The 23,180-nt window shown below is 49.7% G+C and overlaps 1 long non-coding RNA gene across 3 annotated transcripts; it reads right to left on the minus strand.

The window, feature by feature from the left end:
- Positions 1-4,096: 4,096 nt before the first annotated feature.
- Positions 4,097-7,713, minus strand: LOC116567114. Of its 3 annotated transcripts, none has more exons than XR_004276109.1 (4): positions 7,454-7,713; positions 6,031-6,116; positions 5,460-5,625; positions 4,097-4,839 (listed from the first exon to the last, which is right to left on the minus strand). It is a non-coding gene; the product is annotated as an uncharacterized LOC116567114 (long non-coding RNA). The 3 variants fall into 3 exon arrangements; XR_004276110.1 differs by lacking the exon at positions 7,454-7,713 and having other exon boundaries at positions 4,097-4,471; positions 4,576-4,839; positions 6,031-6,942; XR_004276108.1 differs by lacking the exon at positions 7,454-7,713 and having other exon boundaries at positions 6,031-6,943.
- Between the last annotated feature and the right edge of the window lie 15,467 nt (positions 7,714-23,180).

A 23,180-nucleotide genomic window follows, 5' to 3' on the forward strand; every position in this document is an offset into this window, starting at 1 on the left:
GAGGGCTTTGAGTTGTACAGTCGAAGGAAGTGATTGTAGGCCCAGCAGATGGTCCTGCCCCACACCCCCCAGCCTTAGGAAAACCAAGTTATGAGGCTCAGAGAAAACTTAAACCAGAGACTCCAAAAGGGAGGTCAATCTAGAGAGGTAGGAAGCTGTGTGTGCTTGAGAGTCTGGCTTCATAGTCCATGTGGCTCCAGCTCTGACACCTCCCTCCCCAAAATTCTTCCACGGCTCCCCAACATTTTCATGGGATGGTAGTCATGGGGTGGATAGAGGCACAGCTGCATAGGTGGTGCACTGCCCAATTTGGATTATGATCTGAATGGCACCCTCTGGAGTCCTGTAGTTCACAGCTTGTACAACCATACACAGTGAACCTAGGTTTCATTTCTCAACATGTTTGAATACTCAGACTGGTTTCACAGCCATAAATAACCTTGCAAACACTTTTTCAAAAAAAAAAAAAAATCCCAACTTTTTTTTTGCAAGGTAAAGAAAATATTTGAAGAAAATTTATTTTATTTTACATCAGTCTGATCCCAGAGATTGTAAGAAGAAGTTTCTATCCATTAAGATTCCTTACTTTTACAGGTGACTTTTGACCCTTTCCTATTTAGTAAGTAAGGCCCACTGTTCAGCAGAATTTAAATTAATTTTATGAGGAAGAGTACGATTTATAGACAAATGAATTAAACATTTTGTCAGGCTTGGTTTGAGGACTGAATGTATGCTGAAATTATCATAATAGATTGAAATGTACATGCTGTGAATTTAAAAAAATAGATAGACTTTGCTCTCACTACATGTGAGTTCGGAATCCTAGCATTCTGCGCTTCATTTCTGTGATTTATTTAGTTATTTTAAAAACAAATTTTGTGCTTTGATTCTAAAAGAAGAGATAAGAGAGGAGATAGGATCTCCTCAAATAACCCATTTCAGGGATGAATAGCTGTTATTTCCAAAAGATGAAAAGCCAAAATGGCTATATTTTCTCTTTTTAGTGTGGGTTTTTGAAGTCCTAGAGCCATTTTGACGTTCACATAAGATTTTTTTTTTTTGAGCAGGTGATACATAAACAACGTCAAAAGTTCAAAAGGTACAGGTGTGTTTCTAGTAGAAACAAAGCCTCCTCTCCTTGGTTCTTAAAGGGGTTCTGTTCGCCGAGAACAACCCAAGTTAGCAGTTTCTTGTGTGTCTTTCTAGACAGAATCTGTGCATCTACAAGGGAATATTTACATATATACTGTGCAATCTGCTAGGTCTCCCCTTATTTCTATTCAAACAAGGCCCTCGCACCTTGCTTTGCTCACTTCCTAATAAACCTTTGTGATAATCCCCACCACTGTGTGTTGTGCTGCCTCATTACTGAAAAATATTCGGCTGAAAAATATTCCATTGTAAGGACACATCATAATTTGTTTAGGCCTTTTTGCCTGATAGACATTTGGGCATTTCTAACCGTTAGCTATTATTGGCAAGCAATACTACAGTGTAGACCCTGGTCACCCAGCACTTGGCAACCAAATACGGAGCAGGGTAAATTCATCTTATTGAGCCAAAGGCTGTCTTGGTTTGCGAGGACTGCCATAACCAAGTCCTGTACACTGGGTGGTTAAACAACAGAAGCGTATTAATTCACACTTCTGGGAAGTCCAAGGTCAAGGTTCCGGGTGGGGTTGGTTCATTCTGAGAGATGAGAAGGTAAGTATGTCTTCTGCTGGTTTGGCTTGTAAACGGGTCACCCTATCTCCACCTTGATGTTCACAAGGCATGCTCCCTGTGTGTCTGTGTCCAAATTTCCTCTTTTAATAAGGACATCAGTCCTATTGGACTAGGGGCTCACGCCACTCCGAGATGACACGAACCGAAATCAAGAGTCAGATGCTTAAACCATGGTGCCACCCAGTTGCCCCCAATTCGTGTTTTCTTTGGTGGCCAGTTGGTCTGTTTTTCTGTTGGATTGGTGGTCTCTTATCCCTTACTGATTTGTAGGAGCTCTTTAAAGATAAGGGATGGGGTTATGGATATTGGGGAGGGTATGTGCTATGGTGGGTGCTGTGAAGTGTGTAAACCTGGAGATTCACAGACCTATCTATACCCCTGGGGATAAAAATATATGTTTATAAAAAATAAAAAATAAAAAAATAACAAATAAAAAGATAAGGGAAATTAACTCTTTTTTTTTTCACCTATTTTCTTTTCCTATGAGTTGATTGTTATTTGACTTTGTATGTGAGTTTCTTTTTTCTTTTCTTTTTCCTTTATGGCGGGGGGGGGGGGAATCTTTCAGTTTAATGTATGTGGACAGATTATTTTCTGTTATGGTTTGGGGGATTTCTGTGATACTTAGGAAGGCTTTCTCCACTCTAAGATGATGACACAAATTCTCCCATTTTTTTTTTTCCCCTGACACACTTATGGCTCCAATTTTTTTTTTTTAAAAGATTTTACTTATTTATTAGGGAAAGAACATGAGTTGGGGGGAGGAGCAGAGGGAGAGAGACAAACAGACTCCCTGCTGAGCAGGCAGCCATGATGGGCTTGATCTCAGGATCTAGAGATCATGACCTGAGTTGAAGTCAGATGCTTAACTGGCTGAGCCACCCAGGCGCCCCTATGGTTTCATTTTTTAATGCATATAGCTTATTTATTTATTTTTAAATATTTTATTTATTTATTTGACAGAGAGAGACACAGCAAGAGTAGGAACATAAGCAGGGGAAGTGGCAGAGGGAGAAGCAGGCTTCCTGCCAAGTGGGGAGTCTGCCATGGGGCTCGATCTTAGGACCCTGGGATCATGACCTGAGCCGAAGGCAGATGCTTAACGACGGAGCCACCCAGGTGTCCCGTGTGTATAGTTTAAAAAAATCTACTGGAACATAATTTTGGCATAGGTATAAGGTAAGGACCCAATCTAGCCATCCTGGTGGATACCTGATGGTACCAACAGCATTTATCAAATAATGTGTGAAAGCCATGATCAGATGTAAGCAGTGTGTCGATATGTGGAATTTGCAGAAATATTTTCACTAAAAAGTTATCCTGACTGGGGCACCGGGCTGGCTCAGTCAGTAGAGTGAGTGTATGCTCTTGGTCTCGGTGTTTGGGGTTCAAGCCCTGTCCTGGGTGTAGAGATGAGTTAAAGATAAAATATTAGAAAAAAAGCGTTGTCTTGATTGTATTTCTCCATCCTTTTTTTTTTTTTTTAAGAAAGGGGGAGCCTGAGTGGCTCAGTAGGTTAGGCAGCTGGTTCTTGATTTCGGCTCAGGTCATGATCTCAGGGTCATAAGATGGAGCCAAGCCCTGTGTTGGGCTCCGTGCTCAGTGGGGTGTCTGCTTGAGCATTCTCTCTCTCCCTCCCTCTGCCCCTCTGCCTGCTCTCTCTTTTTCTCTCGGAAATAAATACATCTTTAAAAAAATAATTCTTTCCTTTAACCCATGATCCATTATGGGTATAGACTATGAATTTGTTATTGTAATAAAAATCATTCAAAAACAGTTTCATAGGCACACCTGGCAGTATTCAGGCATGAGAGAGGGACTGAGTAACTGTGCATGTCCATTCAGTAAGCACTCATAAGTCTCTCAAACGGTTCCCTTTTAAAAATTTATTATTTATTAATTGATTATAATACAGAAGTAGCAGATGCTAGCAGTGCATTTAAAGACGTGAATCCCCTGGGAGAGCCCCTCAGAATGCTTGGGAGTTAAGAGTTCCCTCAGAACCGGAGAGAGCTAAGAGTTCAAATCCAGACTTTACCACCTGAAGGCCCTGCCTCCCCCGCGAACTTGCTTGACCTCTCTGGGCCATATTTTCCGCGATCTATAAAATAGGGACAGAAATAAGGGTAGCTTTTGTGGGGCCTGAAGCTTCTGCAATTTGGGGGAGCCCTCTTAAAATTTACAAATGCGGGGTGCCTGGGTGGCTCAGTCGTTTAAGTTCTGCCTTTGGCTCAGGTCATGATCCCAGGATCCCAGTCCCATGTTGGGCTCCCTGCTCAGCCGGGAGCCTGCTTCTCGCTCTTCCTCTGCCAGCTGCTCCCCTGCTGCTCCCCCTGCTTATGATCTCTCTCTGCCAAATAAATAAATAAAGTCTTTAAAAAACAAACAAACCACTTACAAATGGAAAGCTAAGCAACTCCCCCCCCCCCCCACCACCACCACTGCAGGATCTGGGAAGGGCCTCTCCCCCGCAGATTAAACTTTATTGCCTTCCCCCCAGACTGATCTCTGAAAATAGTAGCTTCTTCACAGGGCTGTTGGGAGTTCCGAGTGAGCACACATCATCTGCACCCGGGCAGGGGTGGGCTGGGTCTGACTCTAGGACTGCACACTCAGGCGTGTGAGAAGCCTGGGCTTCCTTTCCGCGCTGAAACCAGCCTGAAGTTCTGATGCCAAGTCTGCGGCTCCCCGGAGGGGGCGAACACCTTCCCTTCCGTTGCCCTTGAAGTTTTTAATCTGCCTTGCTCTGAAGAAGAATCAGGCATGGAGTGAGAGAAGGGTTTCCATTTTTCTGTGGTCATTATTTGTCTCTGATCATCTGTTCACACGCGCACACACATGCACACACACCTGTCATGGTTGAGGCATCTGGTGTTCTTTCCAAAGCCCCTGGAAGTCCTCTGTTCTCCACAGCTTCTGATCCAGGCGTAGGACTTTGGGGTCTTTCAGGAGTGCCCAAGGAACGCCGTTTAGCAGCTTGCAAGAAGATGATTCCTAGTGGGCCCAATTCTAGGCCATACTGATGCTGGCCAGTGGCTAATGTCGTGCCAAAAAGCAGGGATTGGGTGCCAGACAGAACTGGGTTCGAATCCTGCAAGTCTCGGTTTTCCTCCCCTGCAGAATGAGGAGGAGAAGAATTCCTCCATCAGAGAATTGATGTGAGGAATTAAATGTCAGGATGTTAACATGGTGTCTGACTCACAGTGCACAAGCTCTGTTAACAGAGCTCATCTCTTTACTCTTGTCTGTTATTGATGGGGAAACTCGGGTCCCAGGACGCTGGCTGCCTGGGTCAAGAACCCCATGCAACATGTCTGTCACTAGCTGGAGTAAATAAACAAGAGGCGTGCTTATTCATTTTGCAGAAGACCTAAGACTAGACGCAGTGGCTGGTATTTTAAATGATCAAACCAGGGTTCAAAGAAATCTAAAACAGATGACAGGATGGACTAACTCCCCTGAAATAAAATGGAACAGGGATGGGTGTAAAGTGCAAAGATTTTTCATGAAAAGGTTTCGTGGCTAAAGGGTCAGTATAATCCCACGTTAAATGGCTGCCCCGAACTAATGTTATGTGAGGTTATATCTGTAGAGGTATAAGGTTGAGGATAAGGGAGGTGATCGCTGGAGGGTTGGGTTCAATTCTGGTTGTCCTGCTTTTGAGGGGACAGGGAGAGACTGGAGTCCAGGCTGTGGAGTAGAACAAAGGACCGCGAAGAACTGGGGACACTGACCTTGGAGAGAAGACCCAGGCACAGAGAAAGGAGCGGAAGTATCCCCCTGCCCCGCTCCAGGGAAGAACTGAGAGCCCACTCCGTGATTGTCAAGAGCAGGTGCAAGTCAGGTCAGGAGAGGGTCCTGCTTTGAGCCCTCAGAGAGTCTCAAAAACACTGGGCCCTACTGATTTAAAAAAAAAAATCCTCCTCAGCTCTATATACACATCTTACAGTTAACAAATATGTAATCCATATTTCTCCTATTCCAAGGTATACTTAAAAGTGAATATTACTGAAACTGGGACTGTCTTACAATCCATATGTATATTTAATGCATCTTTCTTTTCTGAAAAGTCGTTACTTAAGCATTTTTGAATCAGCAAAGTGTGCAGTTGGGAGCTTTTGGACAATCTGTATTTCTTGTGTCCTTTGTCCCATTAGAATGCATATCTTGAGTTAAATCTACCTAAATAAATAACACATTAAAAAAAAAACAATTAAAACAAAAAACAAAAAACAAAAACCCCAGCATTCTCTTCTTAGTGAAGCCATACCCAATCTATTGCATCCACCAGCGGGTGACATTCACCTTGTCGCTGGCGTCCTGGCATCTGAAGTGGGATGGAGAGAGGCTATTAAATCCGTTTTAAAACATTCAGAGCAGCAGGTCCTTGGCTGGGAGGAAAAAAAAAAAAAAAAGCACTTCTCCAGAGATGTTATTCGCTCAAAGAGAACTTCCTTCTTCATAAAGAGAATTAGGAGAGCTTTTTGTTCTGCGGGGACAACATCTGGATTTGAATATATCCATGCTCAAAAGGAGATTTCTCATAATGGACCGAACTCCAACCACTCAGAGCCCAAGGACTCGCGAGCTTTCAGGAGAGCCTCACGGAGCCGTCGGAAGGCCCTCGTGTGCCGCCGGCGTGCTCGCGGGATCCGAGCAGGGCCGGGCAGGAAGGCAGCGCCCCGCGGCTGGAACGGAAGGGAGTCCACCCGCCTCCACTCACACCCTTCCCGGGTTCATTTCAAAACACGTGTGGTTTCAAGAGGCTCTTTTTAAATGATACAGCCGCCAAGGACAGCTTAGCATGAAAGACCATTTTTGAGCCAGGAAGAAGGACGCTAGGCCAAGGCCACGGATTGGTCAAGGGCGCTGCGCGGAGCCCGACCACCTGCGGACAGTGCCCGCGGACACCGGGCAGGGTGCGGATCCCCTGGCGTGCCGGGCCCTTCCGGCGCGACCTTGGGGAGGTTGTGTAACCGCTGGGCCCCGCGACGCCCTTTCCTGGAGCCCGGAGCTGGAACGAAGCCCCTCAAAGGCCTGACATCAGGGATGACGCGACCTCGCAGGCGATGACTAGGCAGAACGCGATGCCACTCCCTTTCCCGTGTCCCGGGCGGGCGCGGGGGTGTGTCGTTTGCCTCCCCCCTGCCCCCCCCCCGCTCCCCAGGTGGCCTGGCTTCTCCAGCCGCTGGCCAGCTGCCCCGCCCCCAGCGCTCCCAGGGCCCGCCGGAACCCCACGGTCTCTCGGCCACCCGGTCCGGTTTTCCGCTGGCGTGGGCTGGCCTGGGGCGCCCCCTCCTGGTGACCGCGGGGAGGCCGGCCACCCGGGCGCCGTGCCTCCTCGCTGAACCGGAGAAGTCCTTACTACTGTCTAACCTGGATCTCCCCTGCGACCTTCAGAAGCCCAGTGGGGCAGCGGAGGGTAGCTTGCTCTTCCCGCCTCTGCTTTACGTAATCAGGTTTGCATGGAGTCCAAGCAGTTATTTTCCTGGGCTGGCTGGACTACCTTGAGGCCCAAATGGAAGGGACCACCTGGGGTGGGCCCTCTGCAGGATTTCGGTACTAAAAGGGCCATCTGGGGAGTTAGGGTGTCTTCGGTGAGTGGGGCTCTCACCGGGATGTGGGAAGGGCAGAGTGGCCCCCAAGGGAAGGATGTATGTTAGGGCTTTTAAGGGAGAGATAAGGATGGTTATGGAGCCTCTGCCTGAAGGAGGGTTTTGGTACAGACCTTAGCTCACCGACTGAATGGATATCCCCCCCACGGCTTCGTGGCACAGATTATCAGCACTTCTGTGGTAGTAGTGGCAAAGGGCCTTCAGCGAGCCACTTGTCTTCAGAACAGAGGGCGCAGGAAAGTTTTGAGCGAAACACCAAGCAGGACTTCTCAATTATGAGGGATGTCGGACCTCAGAGAGGAAGGCCGAGCTGGGACCTTCCCATCTGGAAGAGCCCCAGGGCAAGTGAGGTCTGGACAGACAGGCAGATGAAGCTCCCTGTCTGTCCCTAGGGGCCTGTCACTAGGGTGTAGTCCTTGGGGTCCCAGGATTGAAAGGCCTTTTGTGAGGTGCTTGGCCACTGTGGTCTTTGGGGATGGGATGAACTGGGCAGATGAGGTTGGCGAGGGGAAGAAGCCAGGTCCAGGGTTGTGGCCACCCTCGTCCTGCAACCTCGTCTTCCCATACTGCCTCTCAGCTCACCTCCAATCTGGACAGCTCCTGATCCCCCATGAGAGGTCACGCCATCCTCTTCCACGCTCCCACCCCTCCCCTTCATGAATGCTGGCTCCACGTCCGGCCTCCCTGCTGGGAGGTAAGCTTTAGCCTGGGTCTCTCCCCAGCACCAGGCACACTGCCGGGCCCATCCGTGGTGCTCAGGGAACGGATGGGCACTTCGGTTGACTTGGCAAGGGGTCCCAGGTATTCCCTGGCTTTAGAAGGGGTTTGGGCAGGCAGAGAAGGAGGCCAGCCCCAAGGGTTAGGGTTGGGACAGTCCCTCCTCCCTCTGCATCCCCGACCCCTCAGGCTCTGACCTCCCAGGCAGGGCTCCCCTCCCCTCCATTCAGACAGCCCCTCACTGTGGGTTGGCCTACCTATGGACCCCTCCTCATCCAAGTCAGCCTCTGGTTTCCCATCCTAGGCCCATCTACCCAGTGTGGCTACCCTCCTTATCCCGACCCAGCTCTGACACCTGCTCCAGGCTGCTGTGCGTGTGTGTGTGTGTGTGTATGTGCCCCCTCAGCCCATTTGTACTCCAAACCCCCAGGCCAGGCTGCCCCTTTGTGACAGATGCTCGCCTCACCCAGTTGGGACTCTGACACCTGTGCTGGGCTGCCTCCCACATGGAGCCCTCCTCACCCGACTCTGATACTCTCTTCTGGTGCTTTCTGCACCCCTTCCCAAGCAGGTGTCTCCCTTGCTCTGCTGAACCTTAGGGTTTTAGGACAGATGGGTCAGGAAGGAAGGAAGGGAAAGAGGGAGGAGGAAAGGGAGGAAGGGAGGGTGGGGGGAGGGAAGAGAAGGAACAGAGCAATGTTTTTGAAAAGAATATTCTAACATTGGAAACTTTTGTGCAAACAGTATCTTGGATCATATAAAATAGAGATGCTCTGGCTGAAGGCAGAGAGAGGACAGAGAGGGGGAGGGACGGGGAGAGGAAGCTTATGAGTACATCTGGAACCCTACCCACTGGGTCCAGCTTTCTCAGAATTGTCACCAAGTCCTAGGGGTGCCTTGGTGTACACTTTGGGAACCGTGGAGAAGAAACCTGCCCAGAAGAAATGGATGCCACTCTGTTGCCACTAAGGTGTTCTCTTGAGGCTTTTCAGAGAATCAGTCCTCGAGGCCGCTGGCTTCTTGTCCACCCTGGGGTAGCTCTCACAGGATGGAGCCAGGGGGCCCGCAGAGGCTCCTGCCTGGAGGAGGTGTCTCTGAGGGACCCTGGGCAGTTATGGGGGGCCTGTGGGACGAGGGTCAGGGTCTGCAGGACCTAGGCTGTGAGTGACGGGGCTTGCCTGTGCTGAGGTATGGGGCAGACCACCCCTTCTGTGACTGACTGTGTCCCCATCTCGGCTTACCGCCCGAACAGAGCCAAGGACAAGGAGTTCTGCTCTGCTGGCTGGAGCAGGTTGTGCTCGGACTGGGAGCGGCCCTTTGTGGTTTCCAAGCCTTTCACATCTCTGTGTAGATTTGGTTTCAGCTTTGCAGCCACTGGTGAGATACTCCATTTACTAATCCGTGCCCCCACCCGCCCAGGAGAGAAGAGGAAGTCAGGGTCAGAGGTTGCAGAAAGGTTCCTCTGGCATGCAGAGGCCAGGAACCCCATTGGACTCCAATCCCAGCACCTTCCCCAAACCCGAGGTCTGTCCCTGGGCTTCTCCCCAACTGTGTGAGCCAAATGTGAGGTTAGGGCTTAGGGTGTGGACTCAGTCGTCAGGCAGGAGATAGGTCAAGGGTCAGAACCCTTTCCCAGTTCCAGAGGGCAAGCTCTGAGACCCCTCACTGGGGTGGGGGATTGGAAATAGGGTGACCAGATAATGGTTCAGCCAGATTGGGACACTTTTGAGAATGAAAGGGAGCGCCGTTACTAATGACCCTGTGGTAACAGCCGAGAAACGGGAGGTAAGGTCACCCTATTGTGGAACCAGTCGCCCCTCTCCTTCTCCACCCCCACAGCCTCAGACCCCCAGATGGGATGAGAAGAGCAGCTACTCACTGGACACTCTGCAGAGCTTGTTTCGTTGGCCCTTCATGGCAACGTGCGGCTGATCCAGTTTTTGTTCCCATTTTATTGACGGAGAGACTGAGGCCCAAAAGCTCTTGCCCAAGAACATAGCTGGTCAATGGAGTGGGATTTGAATGCGGGGAGACTGGCTTTCCCCAGAAGGATTATAATAAAAAAATTTTTTTAAAAAAGATTTTATTTATTTGATAGAGAGAGAGAGACAGCGAGAGAGGGAACACAAGCAGTGGAAGAGGGAAAGGGGGAAGCAGGCTTCCCATGGAGCAGGGAGCCTGGCGTGGGCCTCGATCTCAGGACCCTGGAATCATGACCTAAGCCGAAGGCAGATGCTTAATGGCTGAGCCATATAGGCGCCCTGGATTATAATAACATTTTAATGAGTTAGTTTGGGCCACAGGGACCAGACTGTGGAATGGGGTCTCCCTGAGCCTCTACTTAGACCTTCCCCCAATCTCTCTAAGCTGTCTTTAGCTCAGGGACATCATTAAAAGGACAACATTGAGTGGTGAGGGGATGTGTAGATGAGGGAGGCAGGCAGGTACAGTCAGCAGAGGGAAACGTGTTAGGAGCATGGAGTAGAAGGGTAGCGGATGGAGTAGAAGGATGAGAATAATAAAAGGTAATATTTATTAAGCACTTATTGTATCCCAGGTTCTGTTGTGTTTTCAAGGTGTTAACCTACTTTAGTCTCATAACAACCCTGTACACTAAGTGATATTTTTATTCCCATTTTACAGATGAGAAAACTGAGGTCATTGGTCTTTATTACACAGCTAGTAAGCAGTGGAGTCAAGGTCACACAGTTGGCATACCCATCATGCAGTTTGTACCTAAGGAAGAGGATGCTGCTGGCCCTGGGGTTGGGGCAGGGGACGGAGTCCCTTTAGCCTGCTTCGTCTAGGATACCAGGCCACAGATTTTTCAGGGAGGAGAGAGTCCACGCCTCAGCCTTCTGGTAGCGCCGGCCGCAGCTGTCCACCGATGCCCCCTCCAGCTCCTGTCTCCATGCAGGAGTGCAGTCTGCGGAGGTGGGCCGCGCTCCCTGCAGCCCTCTGCGGCAACTCATTTTCCTCCATTGTCTTTAAACGCCTCTCGCTCTCTCTTTTTAAATCTAATTTTTCAGCTTCTTTTTTATCTTCACTCAAGTTGCTTTAATGAAACGAAAATGTGTCTGTTTCCCTCTGCTGGAGCTGCCCGGGGAATTTCAATATAAAACAAACAAGTTGGCTTTTAAAATTAAAATTTTATGGGTGGCATTTCCTCATTTAATGGGAGGCACAAAAGGCTGGAGTAAAACCAATTAACACGGGGTTGGGACTCGGTGTTCAGCAAAATTAAACATCAGCAGCGCGGTGTGCAGGGAGCTGCCGGTGCGGGGCTGGGGGAGGTATGCTGTCGGGCTGCCTGTCACTTAACACTCAGCACCCAGCGCCCAGTGCACAGTCAAAAGGCGGGTGGTTGTGGGGGCGAACAAACGGGGTGGCTGCTTCCGATTCCTGGGGCCCTGGGCACCAGAGTTTGGAGTGGTAGCTGGGAATAGCTAAGACCACTACGAGGGCCAGAATTCACTGGATAATTCTCTTCAGGGACGGTCTGAGTTCCATCCTTGAAGGTGGGGGCCTGGGCTTGATCACGGCTGTGCCCCAGGTCCCGGACAGCACCAGAAGTGTGGTAGGGGCTCCCCAAATACCCAGTGACTGAGCAATGACTTCATGTGAGCAAGCAACAGAAATAGGGAACCTCGCAGTGAATCACTCACGGTGCATCTCAGCCAGTGCAGGATTTTGTTGGGGTTTTTTTTTGTAGAAAAGGGGCAAATGCCACACAAGATCTGAGGAGGGAGGGGCAGCGCTGGTAGGAGGCCCCCACGGTAGTATGGCTCTGTGAACCCCGCAAGGGCAGAGTGACCCACCGCCCAGAGGAAAAGGTAGCCCAGGGCCAGGGGGCTGGTGGGAGAAAGGTGTGGTAGTGGGAAGAGGAGGGGCTGAATCTGGTCTGGAGGAAATGTGTGTGTGTGTGTGTGTGTGCAAGAGGTGATTCTGGAAAGGTCCCTGGGGACCAGACTATGACTCACAGGAGGTGGGGCTTTCTTCCACTGTATCTCCTGGGTGGAGGGGATCCTTGGAAATTCCAAAGCAGATTGATATGATCACAGGTGGTTTCTGGAAAACTGATTCTGGAGGCTGGTGGGAGGAAAAGGAGGAGTCAGCTAGGTATGGTGGCTTTCGTCCAGGCTGAGCGGCTGAGGGCCTCAGGCTGGATGGAGGTCCAGTTGGCCTCACTCAGACTGCTGGGGGACGGGAGGGAAGCCTCAGGCATTGGGAGTGCCCTTCTCTGAGCTGGGGAGCCCTGGAGGAGGAGCATGAGGGAAGGTGAGGAATTCTGTAAGGCAACAGCAGCCAACTCTGAGGTATAGATGGGATTGTGTTGTGGACACAGGAAGTAGATTTCACACAGACAGTCCCGACCAGATCCTGTAAATACTCTGTAAAAAGTTGGTGCTGCAGCCGCAGGCAGCCCCCAGAGAAAGGACCTGGACTACCCCTTCTGATCCCTGCACCTCCCTCCTTGCCCCCAATGACTCTCTCTGAACACCACTGGGACAGCTTTCTCCCCATTTCTTCTGCCTTCTGAGCCCTGATTCTATGGAGAGGACACTCTGGTTACTAGAATCCCCCAAGCAGCGATAAGATGGGGGAGGCCAAGTGCCACACCTGCTCTGAGTCTGGAAATCGAGCTGAAAACCACCAGTATCCTCAGTCCTCCCCAGCCAGGCCTTTGGACCCAATAAAACACCCCAGAATCCTGTAGGCCCCGGACAGACATTCCACAGGGGCGTGGAGAGTGGGTGCCAGGTTCTGGCTCTTTGGGGGAGGGTGTCCTTAAGGGAATCTGAGATCAGAGGACCAGGTTTCCTGATGCAGGTCTGTGCTCCGATCCAGGCCTATTAAAGGGTCCATCCAGGGTCTATCTGAGGATCCAGGTGAGGGTCTCTTTGAGACCAATTTGAGAACATGTCTGAGGTTTATTTGTAAGTCTCTTTGAGGCCCATTTAAAGGCCCAAAGATGGTCTGGATTGGCCTGAGGGCCAGTAGCATAAAACCAATAAAAATGGCCTGAGGCCAAGGCTGACATTGACACTTCTCTCTCCATGCAACAAAGAGAGAAAATCTGGCTAAGCTGGAAGCAGGTTCTTATGGCCAGGGGGCTGGGAGAGTGGCCAGTGTCTTTCTTTTGGTGATGGATGAAGTGTACCCCAAACCGCAAAACAGTTGGCCAGAGCAGAGCCCCCTATTCCATCCCAACACCCAGTTGGCTCACCTTGAGAAATCTGGCAAAGACAATAGTTTTTGAGGACCACACCAACCTGCCCCTCTTTCTGGGGAGAAAGACATGATGGGCCTTATCTGAAATGGGCTTTGAAGTATGAATAGGAGTTCACCTGGTGGACAAGGTAGGGACAGTGTGGACTGACACCAGTGAATAGAGAGAAATGTCCAGCTATTCTCTGGGAACTTGCAAGAGAACCACTTGCAAGTACATTGGTTTTCCTGGAGTTTGGGACTTACGAGAGCCAGATGTACCAGTACCACAGAAAATAATATAAGAGAAAGGGCCTCGCCAACTACACGGAGCTACACAAATTGAGGCATCGCTCAGCCATCTCTCCTGTTTGTTGTGGGAACCAAATGAGTCAAGATGTGTGAAGATGTATTGTAAACTGGAAAAGTGTTTATAAAAATGTTAATTAATATATTTAGAGAGTAGGTAGATCAAGTGTGAGGATGTGGAAATGGAGTAGACAATTAAAATAGCTGCTAATTTCTCTCTTGAATTCACATTTTAGGAAATGTTTATAAACTGAGAATTCTAATTACTTCCCCCCCTCACACCTTTTCTCAGATGAATACACTGTAAGAGAATTGTAGGATCTATTAAAAAATATCATCAATTTCCTGGCGTACCAGCTGGGGCTCTTCACAGAGCAAATTATAGAGCACCCACTGCAAACTGGCTTAACCAGGAAAGGAAGATAGAGTTTATGGGATTTGGAAGCCCATAAGTAGTATGAGCCTGGATAGGTCTGATCCAAAAAGTGCATTACACCTGATGCTCAGGCCAGCTTCTCTACGTTGGGTGCCAATGGCTTCTCGGTTTCTTCCTTCACATTCTGGGAAAGAGAGGGGCTGACTTTTGACCAACTATCCAACCTATAGAATTCCTGAGCTTTCCTTCTGATTGGACTAACTTAGGTCATATGATGGGGAACACTGGGGCGGGGCCCAGTGTTTGATATGAGTCTGGATCAAGTGCCCATTCCTAAAATAATCACTGTGGTAGGGAGGAAGGTGGAATGGGTGCCCGTGGTACCTGGTCACTCAGGTGGACCGCTGGGCTTTGGGTGCACAGATCTAAAGTTCTGTCTGGTTTCGGCCCTAAATGCTGATTCATCATCTAAACTTGCTCTTCTGTATAGCTCTTCCCTTGCTTTCATGATACTGGTCCAGGCCTCGTCCCATCTCCCCACACAGTTTTCTACGATCTTTTCTGTGTTTTTTGTTTGTTTGTTTGTTTGTTTTTCATTTTTTTAAGCTGCTAACTTAGTCCCTAGCCTCCTTACTCGCCAATAAATTTTGCTCAAAAGCGATACACAAAATAGCTCAACACATTTAATCATAGCAAAGCACATGTATTACAGCCAATGTGATCAGACAGAAAACATGATTACAAAATTTAGCTGTGGGAAAATGATCATCATTTGCCAGAGACACAATTTTATCACTGGAAAACCCAATAAAATTAGCTCAAAACAATTAATTATGGCTAATAAAAGGGTTTAGTAAGACATCAGACACAAAATCATAAAAAGAAGAAAAAGAACTTCTTTCTATAATAACAATGATCAGTTCTAAAATATTGTAACAGGTTATCTGTAGGAGAATATCTTTATTTTTTTTAAAAGACAATGAGGAAGCTCATTTGGGGATAGCTGGTTTTTGGAGGTGTAGATACATGTGACCTTGAATGAGATGGCTACGCCCCATCCCCCACCCCACCCCTGCTCTTTAAGAAAATCAACAGGATGGAGTCCTTCACATAGTAAGGCAAATACTACCTGTTTTTCTAGCAAGAGCTTAAAGAAGAAATCTAAATATAGGAAGGCAAATTGAGACGGTGAATCCTCGGTTTTGTAATGACCACATTTCAAACAGGACTATGGATGTGACCTGGTTTTATTGCCTGGGGTAGAAGCCGAGGAGAACAGGGATTTTCAGATGAGTAAGAGAGAGGTAGGCAGGGGAGGGGAGTCTGATGAAGGAGCCTTGAGGCAGGGAGGTGACAAAAGTAGCTCAAGGACTGTGTCTGGGACACATGAGCACCTGCCCAGTTTCCCCAGATGCCAAAGTGTAACTCTCAAAGTGTTAAAAACAGAATTATCATGCAATACCTAGTGAGCACAATCAAAATATTATTTAACTCAATGAGAGAACAAAGCTGTTTCAAAGGAGGATATGGAAACTCATCAGAAAAACAATGATGCAATAAGATTACTAAATTAGATACAAAACTGGTTAATATCCTATAAGGCAATGCCACCCCCCCAAACTTTGGCATTATTTATGGGATGGAAACCATCTGTACCTTATCAGTTTTCCACAAGTGAACGTCTAACTCCATAGAGCATGGGCCCTAGTCAATAGTAATGAGAGTATCAGACAAAGCTGCATGTGGCCACGCTAGCTGACTCTACATGGTCTTGTTGGCCAATTCAGCAGATGTGGAGAGGATGCATAGCCATCCAAAATTTTTTTTTTTAAGATTTGATTTATTTATTTGACAGACAGAGATCACAAGTAGGCTGAGAGGCAGGCTGAGAGAGAGAGAGAGGAGGAAGCAGTCTCCTTGCTGAGCAGAGAGCCTGATGTGGGGCTTGATCCCAGGACTCTGGGATCATGACCCAAGCTGAAGGCAGAGGCTTTAACCCAGTGAGCCACCCAGATGCCCTCATCCAAAGTTGACCAGAACAAGGGGAAAGGAGCTTCATAGAGGAATATTTCATGCAGTTTGATTTCTGGGAGCTCAGAGTCCTTATAGATGAACCCCAGAAAGAAATATGATCCAAACTGGATCCCAACAAGGTGAAGTGTGGTATACAGAAGTAGGGTCACTTGGTGCCAGGAGCTTGGAGGGCTCACGTTATGGGGAAAGATGTCCTGTACCCACCTTCATGTCATGCTTTGGAGCAACTCTCCTCAGACTCTGAGTAACCCCAACCTTGTTATTTTCTGTTTCATTTTTCCACTTTAAAAAAAATTTAAAAAAATTTAATATTTTTTGTGGTAAAATATGTATATTCATAATATAAATATTACAATTTTAATGCAGTGTGCAGTTCATTTAAAAAAAAAGATTTTATTTATTTATTTATTTGACAGATCACAAGTAGGCAGAGAGGCAGGCAGAGAGAGAGAGTTGGGGAAGCAGGCTCCCTGCTGAGCAGAGAGACCGATGCGGGGCTTGATCCCAGGACCCTGGGATCATGACCTGAGCCGAAGGCAGAGGCTTTAACCCACTGAGCCACCCAGGCGCCCCACAGTTCATGTTAAGTACATTCACACTGCTGTGCAGCCGTGGACACCATCCATGTCCAGAAATTTTTCATCTTCCTGAACTGAAATTCTGTCTTCATGAAACACCAACTCCCTCTTTCCCCCTCCTCCGACTTCCTGGCACCCACCATTCTACTTTCTCTGAATTTGACTATGTTAGGTACTTTATATAAGTGGAATCATTCTGTGTTGACCCTTTTGTGACTAGCTTATTTTGTATTTTTTAAAAAAGATCTTATTCATTTATTAGAGAGAGAGAGAGAAGAGAGAGAGAAAGCATGAATGAGGCGAGGGACAGAGGGACAGGGAGACTCAGACTCTCTGCTGAGCAGGTAGCCTGACACAGGGCTCCATTCCAGAAGCCCAAGATCATGACCTGAGCTGAAGTCAGAGGCTTAACCTCCTGAGCCACCCAGGCGCCCCAATGACTAGCTTATTTCAGGTAGTATCGTGTCTTCGAGGATCACCCATGTTGTAGCTGTAGGGCCTACTTAGCCAGAGTGATTCCATCCAGTTAAACAGTGATTTTGTTGTTTATTCAGTAAAACTTAAACTGACCCTGCACCCCCCACCTTGGGGACTTACTTAAAAGCAAGTCTGGGAAACCAGTAGAATGTGGTTGACCAGTCCCAGGTAACAGAGCCCAAATACAAGGATGGGTCAGGCCAGGTTGGAGACATCCAATCAGTGGAGCACGCATACTGTCTCCCTAACTACCAAGGAGTGTGGCCCCTGCCTTTTGGGTGCCAATTCTGACCAAGGTGATAGGCTAGTTCAAATAGCTACTATGGGGTGAACTGTAATTCAATTGGCCACCCGTGTGTGACCTAGCATGACTGTGCAGCTTTCTCTGTGTGTTGCAATCTCATTCGTCACCTGTGTGTGGCCAGCTCAACCACATGGCCTTTGCTCTATAAAAGTTACTCTGTGAGGCTGGGGGTGGTCGCCCTCTCTGTAAGAGGCTGCCCCGAATGGTTGGTTTGATTCTCGATGCTTGGCGCAAAATAAAGCTTTGCTTGACGTTCGCTTTGTATCAGTCTCGCTCCTTTGATTACGGACCTAACAGTAGCACATATTAGGGTGCCATTCCTTTTGAAGGCTGAATACTATTCCACTGTATGTACAGACGTATTTTGCTTATTTTTCCATTCATTGACGGACACTTGGGCTACGTCTACCTTTTGGCTGTTGTGCATAAGGCTGCTGTGGACACTGGTGCACAAATGTCTGTTCGAATCCCTGCTTTCCATTCTCTGTGATGTGTACCTAGACAGGGAGCTGCTGGACCACACGATTATTCTGTTCGAGATTTCCAGGAACCACTCTAGGGTTTTCCCTAGCTGCGGCTCCATTTTGCATTCCAACCACCACTGCCTGAGAGTTCAGTTCCGCTAGGTTTTGGTCCACACTTGTGGGCCAAATAACAACCTTATTTGGTTGTTGTTTTTAAGTAATAGCTATCCTACTGAATGTGAACTTTCAGTTTTAAAATAACTGTTCCAGGCCACCTTCTGACAAGAAACCCCAGAGTAGAACCTCTCCCTGTCTCTGGATTGGCCAGGAATCCCCGTGGCTCAGGCGGAGGAAATGACGTCATCCTGCCTCTGGGACCACGCCCCCTGCCCCCTGCTGTTGCTGCTTCTAGGCACACGGTGTCGCTGTTGAAGACTGGTCCTGCCCAGTCCCATCGGGGATCCGCGTTGCTTATCCACTGCCTGTGCCCACGTCTCTGGTGACGGCAATAAACAAGTAAATTGCAAAGCGTGTAAAAAGGTGTTACGCACAGTGGGAGAATGGAAAAGTAAAACAGGGCAAGGGGGTTGGGGGTGTGTGGTGGGAGGCAGGTGAGAGCTGTATCATTGGGAAGACATTGGGCAAAGTCCTGGAAGAGTTGAGTTGCGTCTGGAGTTAAGAGTCCCTGAGTCGTGGGCCAGCCCTAGGGCCGGACTGTGTTGGATATGTTTGCGGTGCGAGCCTGGAGAGGAATGCGGCCTTGGAGACCATCGTAAGGACTTTGGCTTTTACTCTGAGTAACATGGGGATCCATTGTGGGATTCAGAGCAGAGAAGTGACATGATCTGATTTATATATATATGTGTGTGTGTGTGTGTGTGTATAATATAATAAATATTATAGTATTTATTACTTTCTAGGGGGGTAATGTAAAGACTTTGCTTTTTTAGAGCAGTTTGAGGTTCACAGCAAAATTGAGAGGCCGATACAGAGATTTCTCATATACCTGTTCCCACTGACTCCCTACGTGTGCAGCCTCCTCCGTCATCAGTGTCCCCCACCAGAGTAGTATATTTGTTTCAACTGATGAACCTCCATCGACACCTCATTATCACCCAAAGACCGTAGAAACCAGGGTTCATTCCTGGTGTACATTTTATGGGTTTGGACAAATGCGTGATGACATGTATCCATCATTATAGTATCCTACACAGTATTTGCACTGCCCTAAAAATCCTCCGTGCTCTATGACTTATGCTTTAAAAGATTCCCTTTGGCTTATGTGTTGAGAATTAATTGAAGGGCAGGAGGTAGGGACAGAGCAGGGAGATCAGGTGGGAGGCTATGGCCATAAGCCTGGGTCACAATCATCATGGTTTACAAAACCATCCCAGCCCAGAGCCTGGCCCTCCCCAATTCCTTCTGCTCTCCCAGCCGTTGTCTGCTTTGGAGGGGCTTTGAAGGGAACCACTGCTGTGAGGACCCACTATGTGCCAGGCATGGCACTTCCTGATGATTATGTCATCTAATCTTCAAAGGCTTATGAGGAAGGAATTATTTCATAGACAATTCAAAGCCCATGCTATGGATAGAATTGTGTCCCCCTTCCTCAAATTCATATGTTGGCGCTCTAAACCCCAATCCCCAATGTAGTGGTATTTGGAGATGGGGTCATTGGGAAGTAATGAGGTTTATCAGAGGACATGGGGGTGGGGCCCCCATGATGGGATGGGGCCCTTCCAAGGAGAGATGCCCTGGAGCTTGCTTCCTTCCTCTTTCCCTCTCCCCCTCCCCCTCCCCCCACCGCAAGTGCTCTAATCCAGGAAAGGGATGGGAGCCCATGGGAAGAAGGTAGCCATCTCTAAGCCAAAGGGAGGGCTCTCACAGGGGCCTGAGTTCATCAGCACCTTGATCTTGGACTTCCCAGCCTCCAGAACTGCAAGAAACTGTTGTTTAAGACCTCCATCTGGGGCGCCTGGGTGGCTCAGTGGGTTAAAGCCTCTGCCTTCGGCTCAGGTCATGATCTCAGGGTCCTGGGATGGAGGCCCGCATCGGGCTCTCTGCTCAGCAGGGAGCCTGCTTCCTCCTCTCTCTCTTTCAGCCTCTCTGCCTACTTGTGGTTTCTGTCTGTCAAATAAATAAATAAAAAATCTTAAAAAAAAAAAAAAAAGACCTCCATCTGTGGTGTATTATAGCAGCTCAAGCAGACCAAATAGCCCATTTTATAGACAAGGAAACTGAAACACTGGGGTTTAGGTGACCCAGTCCCTCAACTGGGTGTGGCAGAGCATAGGGCCAGGCTGTGGTGAGAGACTGAAGACCAGAGGGCACAGGGCTGGGGTGGGGTGCCCCTTGTCGGGGAGGTGGGAGAGGGTTGGCACTGTTGGGCTCCTGCCTGGGAGGGGCACCTTCTCAGTGCAGTTTCTCAGGGGGCCTGGCTCTGGCTTTTCCAGGCACATTGGGGGCTAGGGGTGGGGGTTGCCTCAGTTCCCACTGAGGCCCTTCCTTGTGGCTTTCCTGTCTTGCTGGGGCTTGGGCTGTCCGGGCTGGTGCTCCTGGAGCTGTCCGGGCTGGTGCTCCTGGAGGTGGCAGGTGGTGGCAGAGATGGTGGTGGAGGGGGGGCTACAAAATGAGGAGGGGAAAGCACCCAGGGTCCAATCACGACTCCCTGGGGCCTGTTGGCTGCTCATTCTCAGAGAAGGTGGTGAAGAGGGCAGAGTGTTAATGACAGTAATTGCTTTAATTATTTTTTTGGTTTGGAGAGTCATAAAATGCGGCAGCTTGCTCAGTGCTAATCATGGTAATTAGCAGGGGCTGGGGCCTTGCCTGGACGGCAGGCAGTCGTTAAGCAGGGGGAAGCATCAGGCTGCAGACACACAGAGAGTGAAATGAACGAGCCACCCCCCTTTTCTCTTCTGCTTCCCCTTTCCTCCGTTCCATCTCCCTCCTAGGACTTTGAGCTCCTCATCCCCCACCTGGCTTCCTCCTTCTCCCTCTGCCTTGCCCCCTTCTGAGGGAGGCCTCCTAGATGGTGACTTTGGGAAGGGGGCAGTGGCTGTGGCAGGTCTCAAGGATTGGCCCCAAGGCTGAGGAGAGCAGCTATCTGGGGAAAAAGGGAGAGTTGAGCTACCAGCAGAGGTCTGTGTCTGGTCTGGGCATACCCCTGTAGTGCTCCTCCAGATCGGGCAGCTCTGGACCATCTGCTTTGGACCAGGCACCTTGACCCTTACAGATGAGCCAGGAGAGAGAGCAGAGCCGCAGCCCTGAATTAAGCTGGAGGAAGCCTCAGGGAATGGAACTTGGGTCACCTCCCTGCTTCCCTTATCCCTAGCCAAGTGTCACAGGCACAGCCACCATTTCCTGAGCAGTTACTGCATGAGAGAAGTTCCATTGAAGACTCAGGCTCCATCTCGTTCTTGAGTTCCAGGCAGATGGGAAGTTGGACATGTAAGAAGTAACGACCAGCTGGGAGGCATCAGTGTTGCAGCATGTAGGCCAAAGGGGCCAACTCTTGGAAAGTCAGGGAAGGCTTCCTGGAGGAGGTAGCAGGGCTGTGTGTGGGGTGCTTCCACGAGAAAGCAGTGTTTTCTGGGTCTTACAAGGTCAGGAGTAGTTTCCTGATGTGAAAGGCTAGAGGACTGTTGGCTGAGGAGGCGGAGGGTGGGAGATACAGCCTGAGATAGAGCTCTGAGCTAGAATTTGAGGGACCTCCAAGACCACACCACAGAATTAGAGTGTGGCCTATCCTCTGAGACTCCGTATGTGTGGGGCCTGGCAAAGGGCTGGAGTCAGGGTGCTTCTTTCATGAGGAATCAATGAACACATATAGGTAAGGCACACAGGACACAGTGAGTACTCACGGGGGATAGCAGTGCTGATCCTGGTGATGAGGACAGGGACTCAGCCAGGTGTTCAGCCAGGGACAGTGTCCCAGTGTCCCAGTGCCCCATGACACATTCACACAGGCTCCCAGACACACAGTCGTAGGGACACATGAACCACAGTCCCATAAAGCATGGACAAAAACGCACTGTCGCTGCCTACTCAGACCTACACAATCCTGCACGCTCATGCTCTGACCAACAGCACCTTTGCGGGGACCCACTCGCTGCCCTGGACCTAGGGAGGTGCTTCATCTTCGAGGGGCTTGCTAGGGCTGGAGGTGTGGCCCACCTCCTCGATCTTGTTACTTTGCCCCCTGGGACTGTGGCTGCAGGGCCGGCCGGGTCAAGAAGTTCTTGGTGCTACAGCTGGACAGCCTGAGGCCATCTGTCAGGAGGAACGTCCCATTGAGGCGCCGGCCTGCCGCTGGCAGGAACGCCACTTAGCCCCCAGACCCCAGCGACTGGTGAGGCGGATGCAGCTGGTTTGTGGAGTTGTGGGGGGAGCTGTTTCGAGCAAGCTGAACTCTTCCTTCCTCGGAGTCCGGTGTCTGGGAGTCACCACACCGCTCTGCCTGTTGGCTGAGGCGGGGGTGGGGAGGGGGCGCGGGTGTGAGTGCAGTGTGGAGCATGTCTGTGGGTGCGTGCAAACAGCTGCTGTGGATAAGAGTCTTGCAGTGGGAAGGACAGTGGTTAGACCCCGGGGTGCACGTCTGGGTTCCGAGGGGGTGCGAGGAACAACAAGAACAGGAGCAAAGAGCTCCTGGGGCGGCGAGGAGGCTGGATATAGGGAGAAGGAACGCACTGTGTGCCAGGCGCTGTGCCAGGACGCGTTTCCTGTATGCATTCGGTTAATCCTTCCGACCCGCCATGTGGCAGGTGTCATCTGCACCCCGTTTCACAGATGTGGAGCGTAGGACTGTGCCATTCACACCGTCAGAAGGCACCCAGGCAGCTGGGCTTTGGAGTCACGATCTGATGGCCCATCATCCTCGAGGAGAAGGACAGTGACTCCTTCCTCCTCCTATGCAGCCGGGCAAGCGTGGCTGTTCACCGGTCTGGATGGAAGGAAGGGAGAGAGGGAAGAAGGAAGGAGGGAGCCGTGAGAGGCAGGGCTGGTCCCCTGGGTCTCCCGACATCTGGGTCCCCGTCCTGCCGCTGCCGCACCTCCCCGCCTGTTGGGAGCCCTGCGGCCCCTGCCACCACCCCTCGAGCCTTGAGCTCTCCTGAAGCTCAGCTGTCTCCCTGTCCAATTCCATCTTCTTACCAGACAAACGAGGGGCTGGATCTGCTTCCTGTTCACACCGACAGGCTGCTTGTCAGCTGCAGTGGCATCTGCTCTTGTCAGAAAAATTAAGAAGGAAGTGAAAGCAGCCGCAGCCCTCGACCTGCCGGCTGGAGAGTGTCTGGGGGCCTGGCTTCTCTCCGGTACCAGAAGAGGTACCTGGAGGCAGCCCTGGGCCGGAGTGGACAGCAATCTTCCACCAGCGTT

The sequence above is a fragment of the Mustela erminea genome, chromosome 10 (assembly GCF_009829155.1).
Source record: "Mustela erminea isolate mMusErm1 chromosome 10, mMusErm1.Pri, whole genome shotgun sequence".
NCBI lineage: Eukaryota > Metazoa > Chordata > Mammalia > Carnivora > Mustelidae > Mustela > Mustela erminea.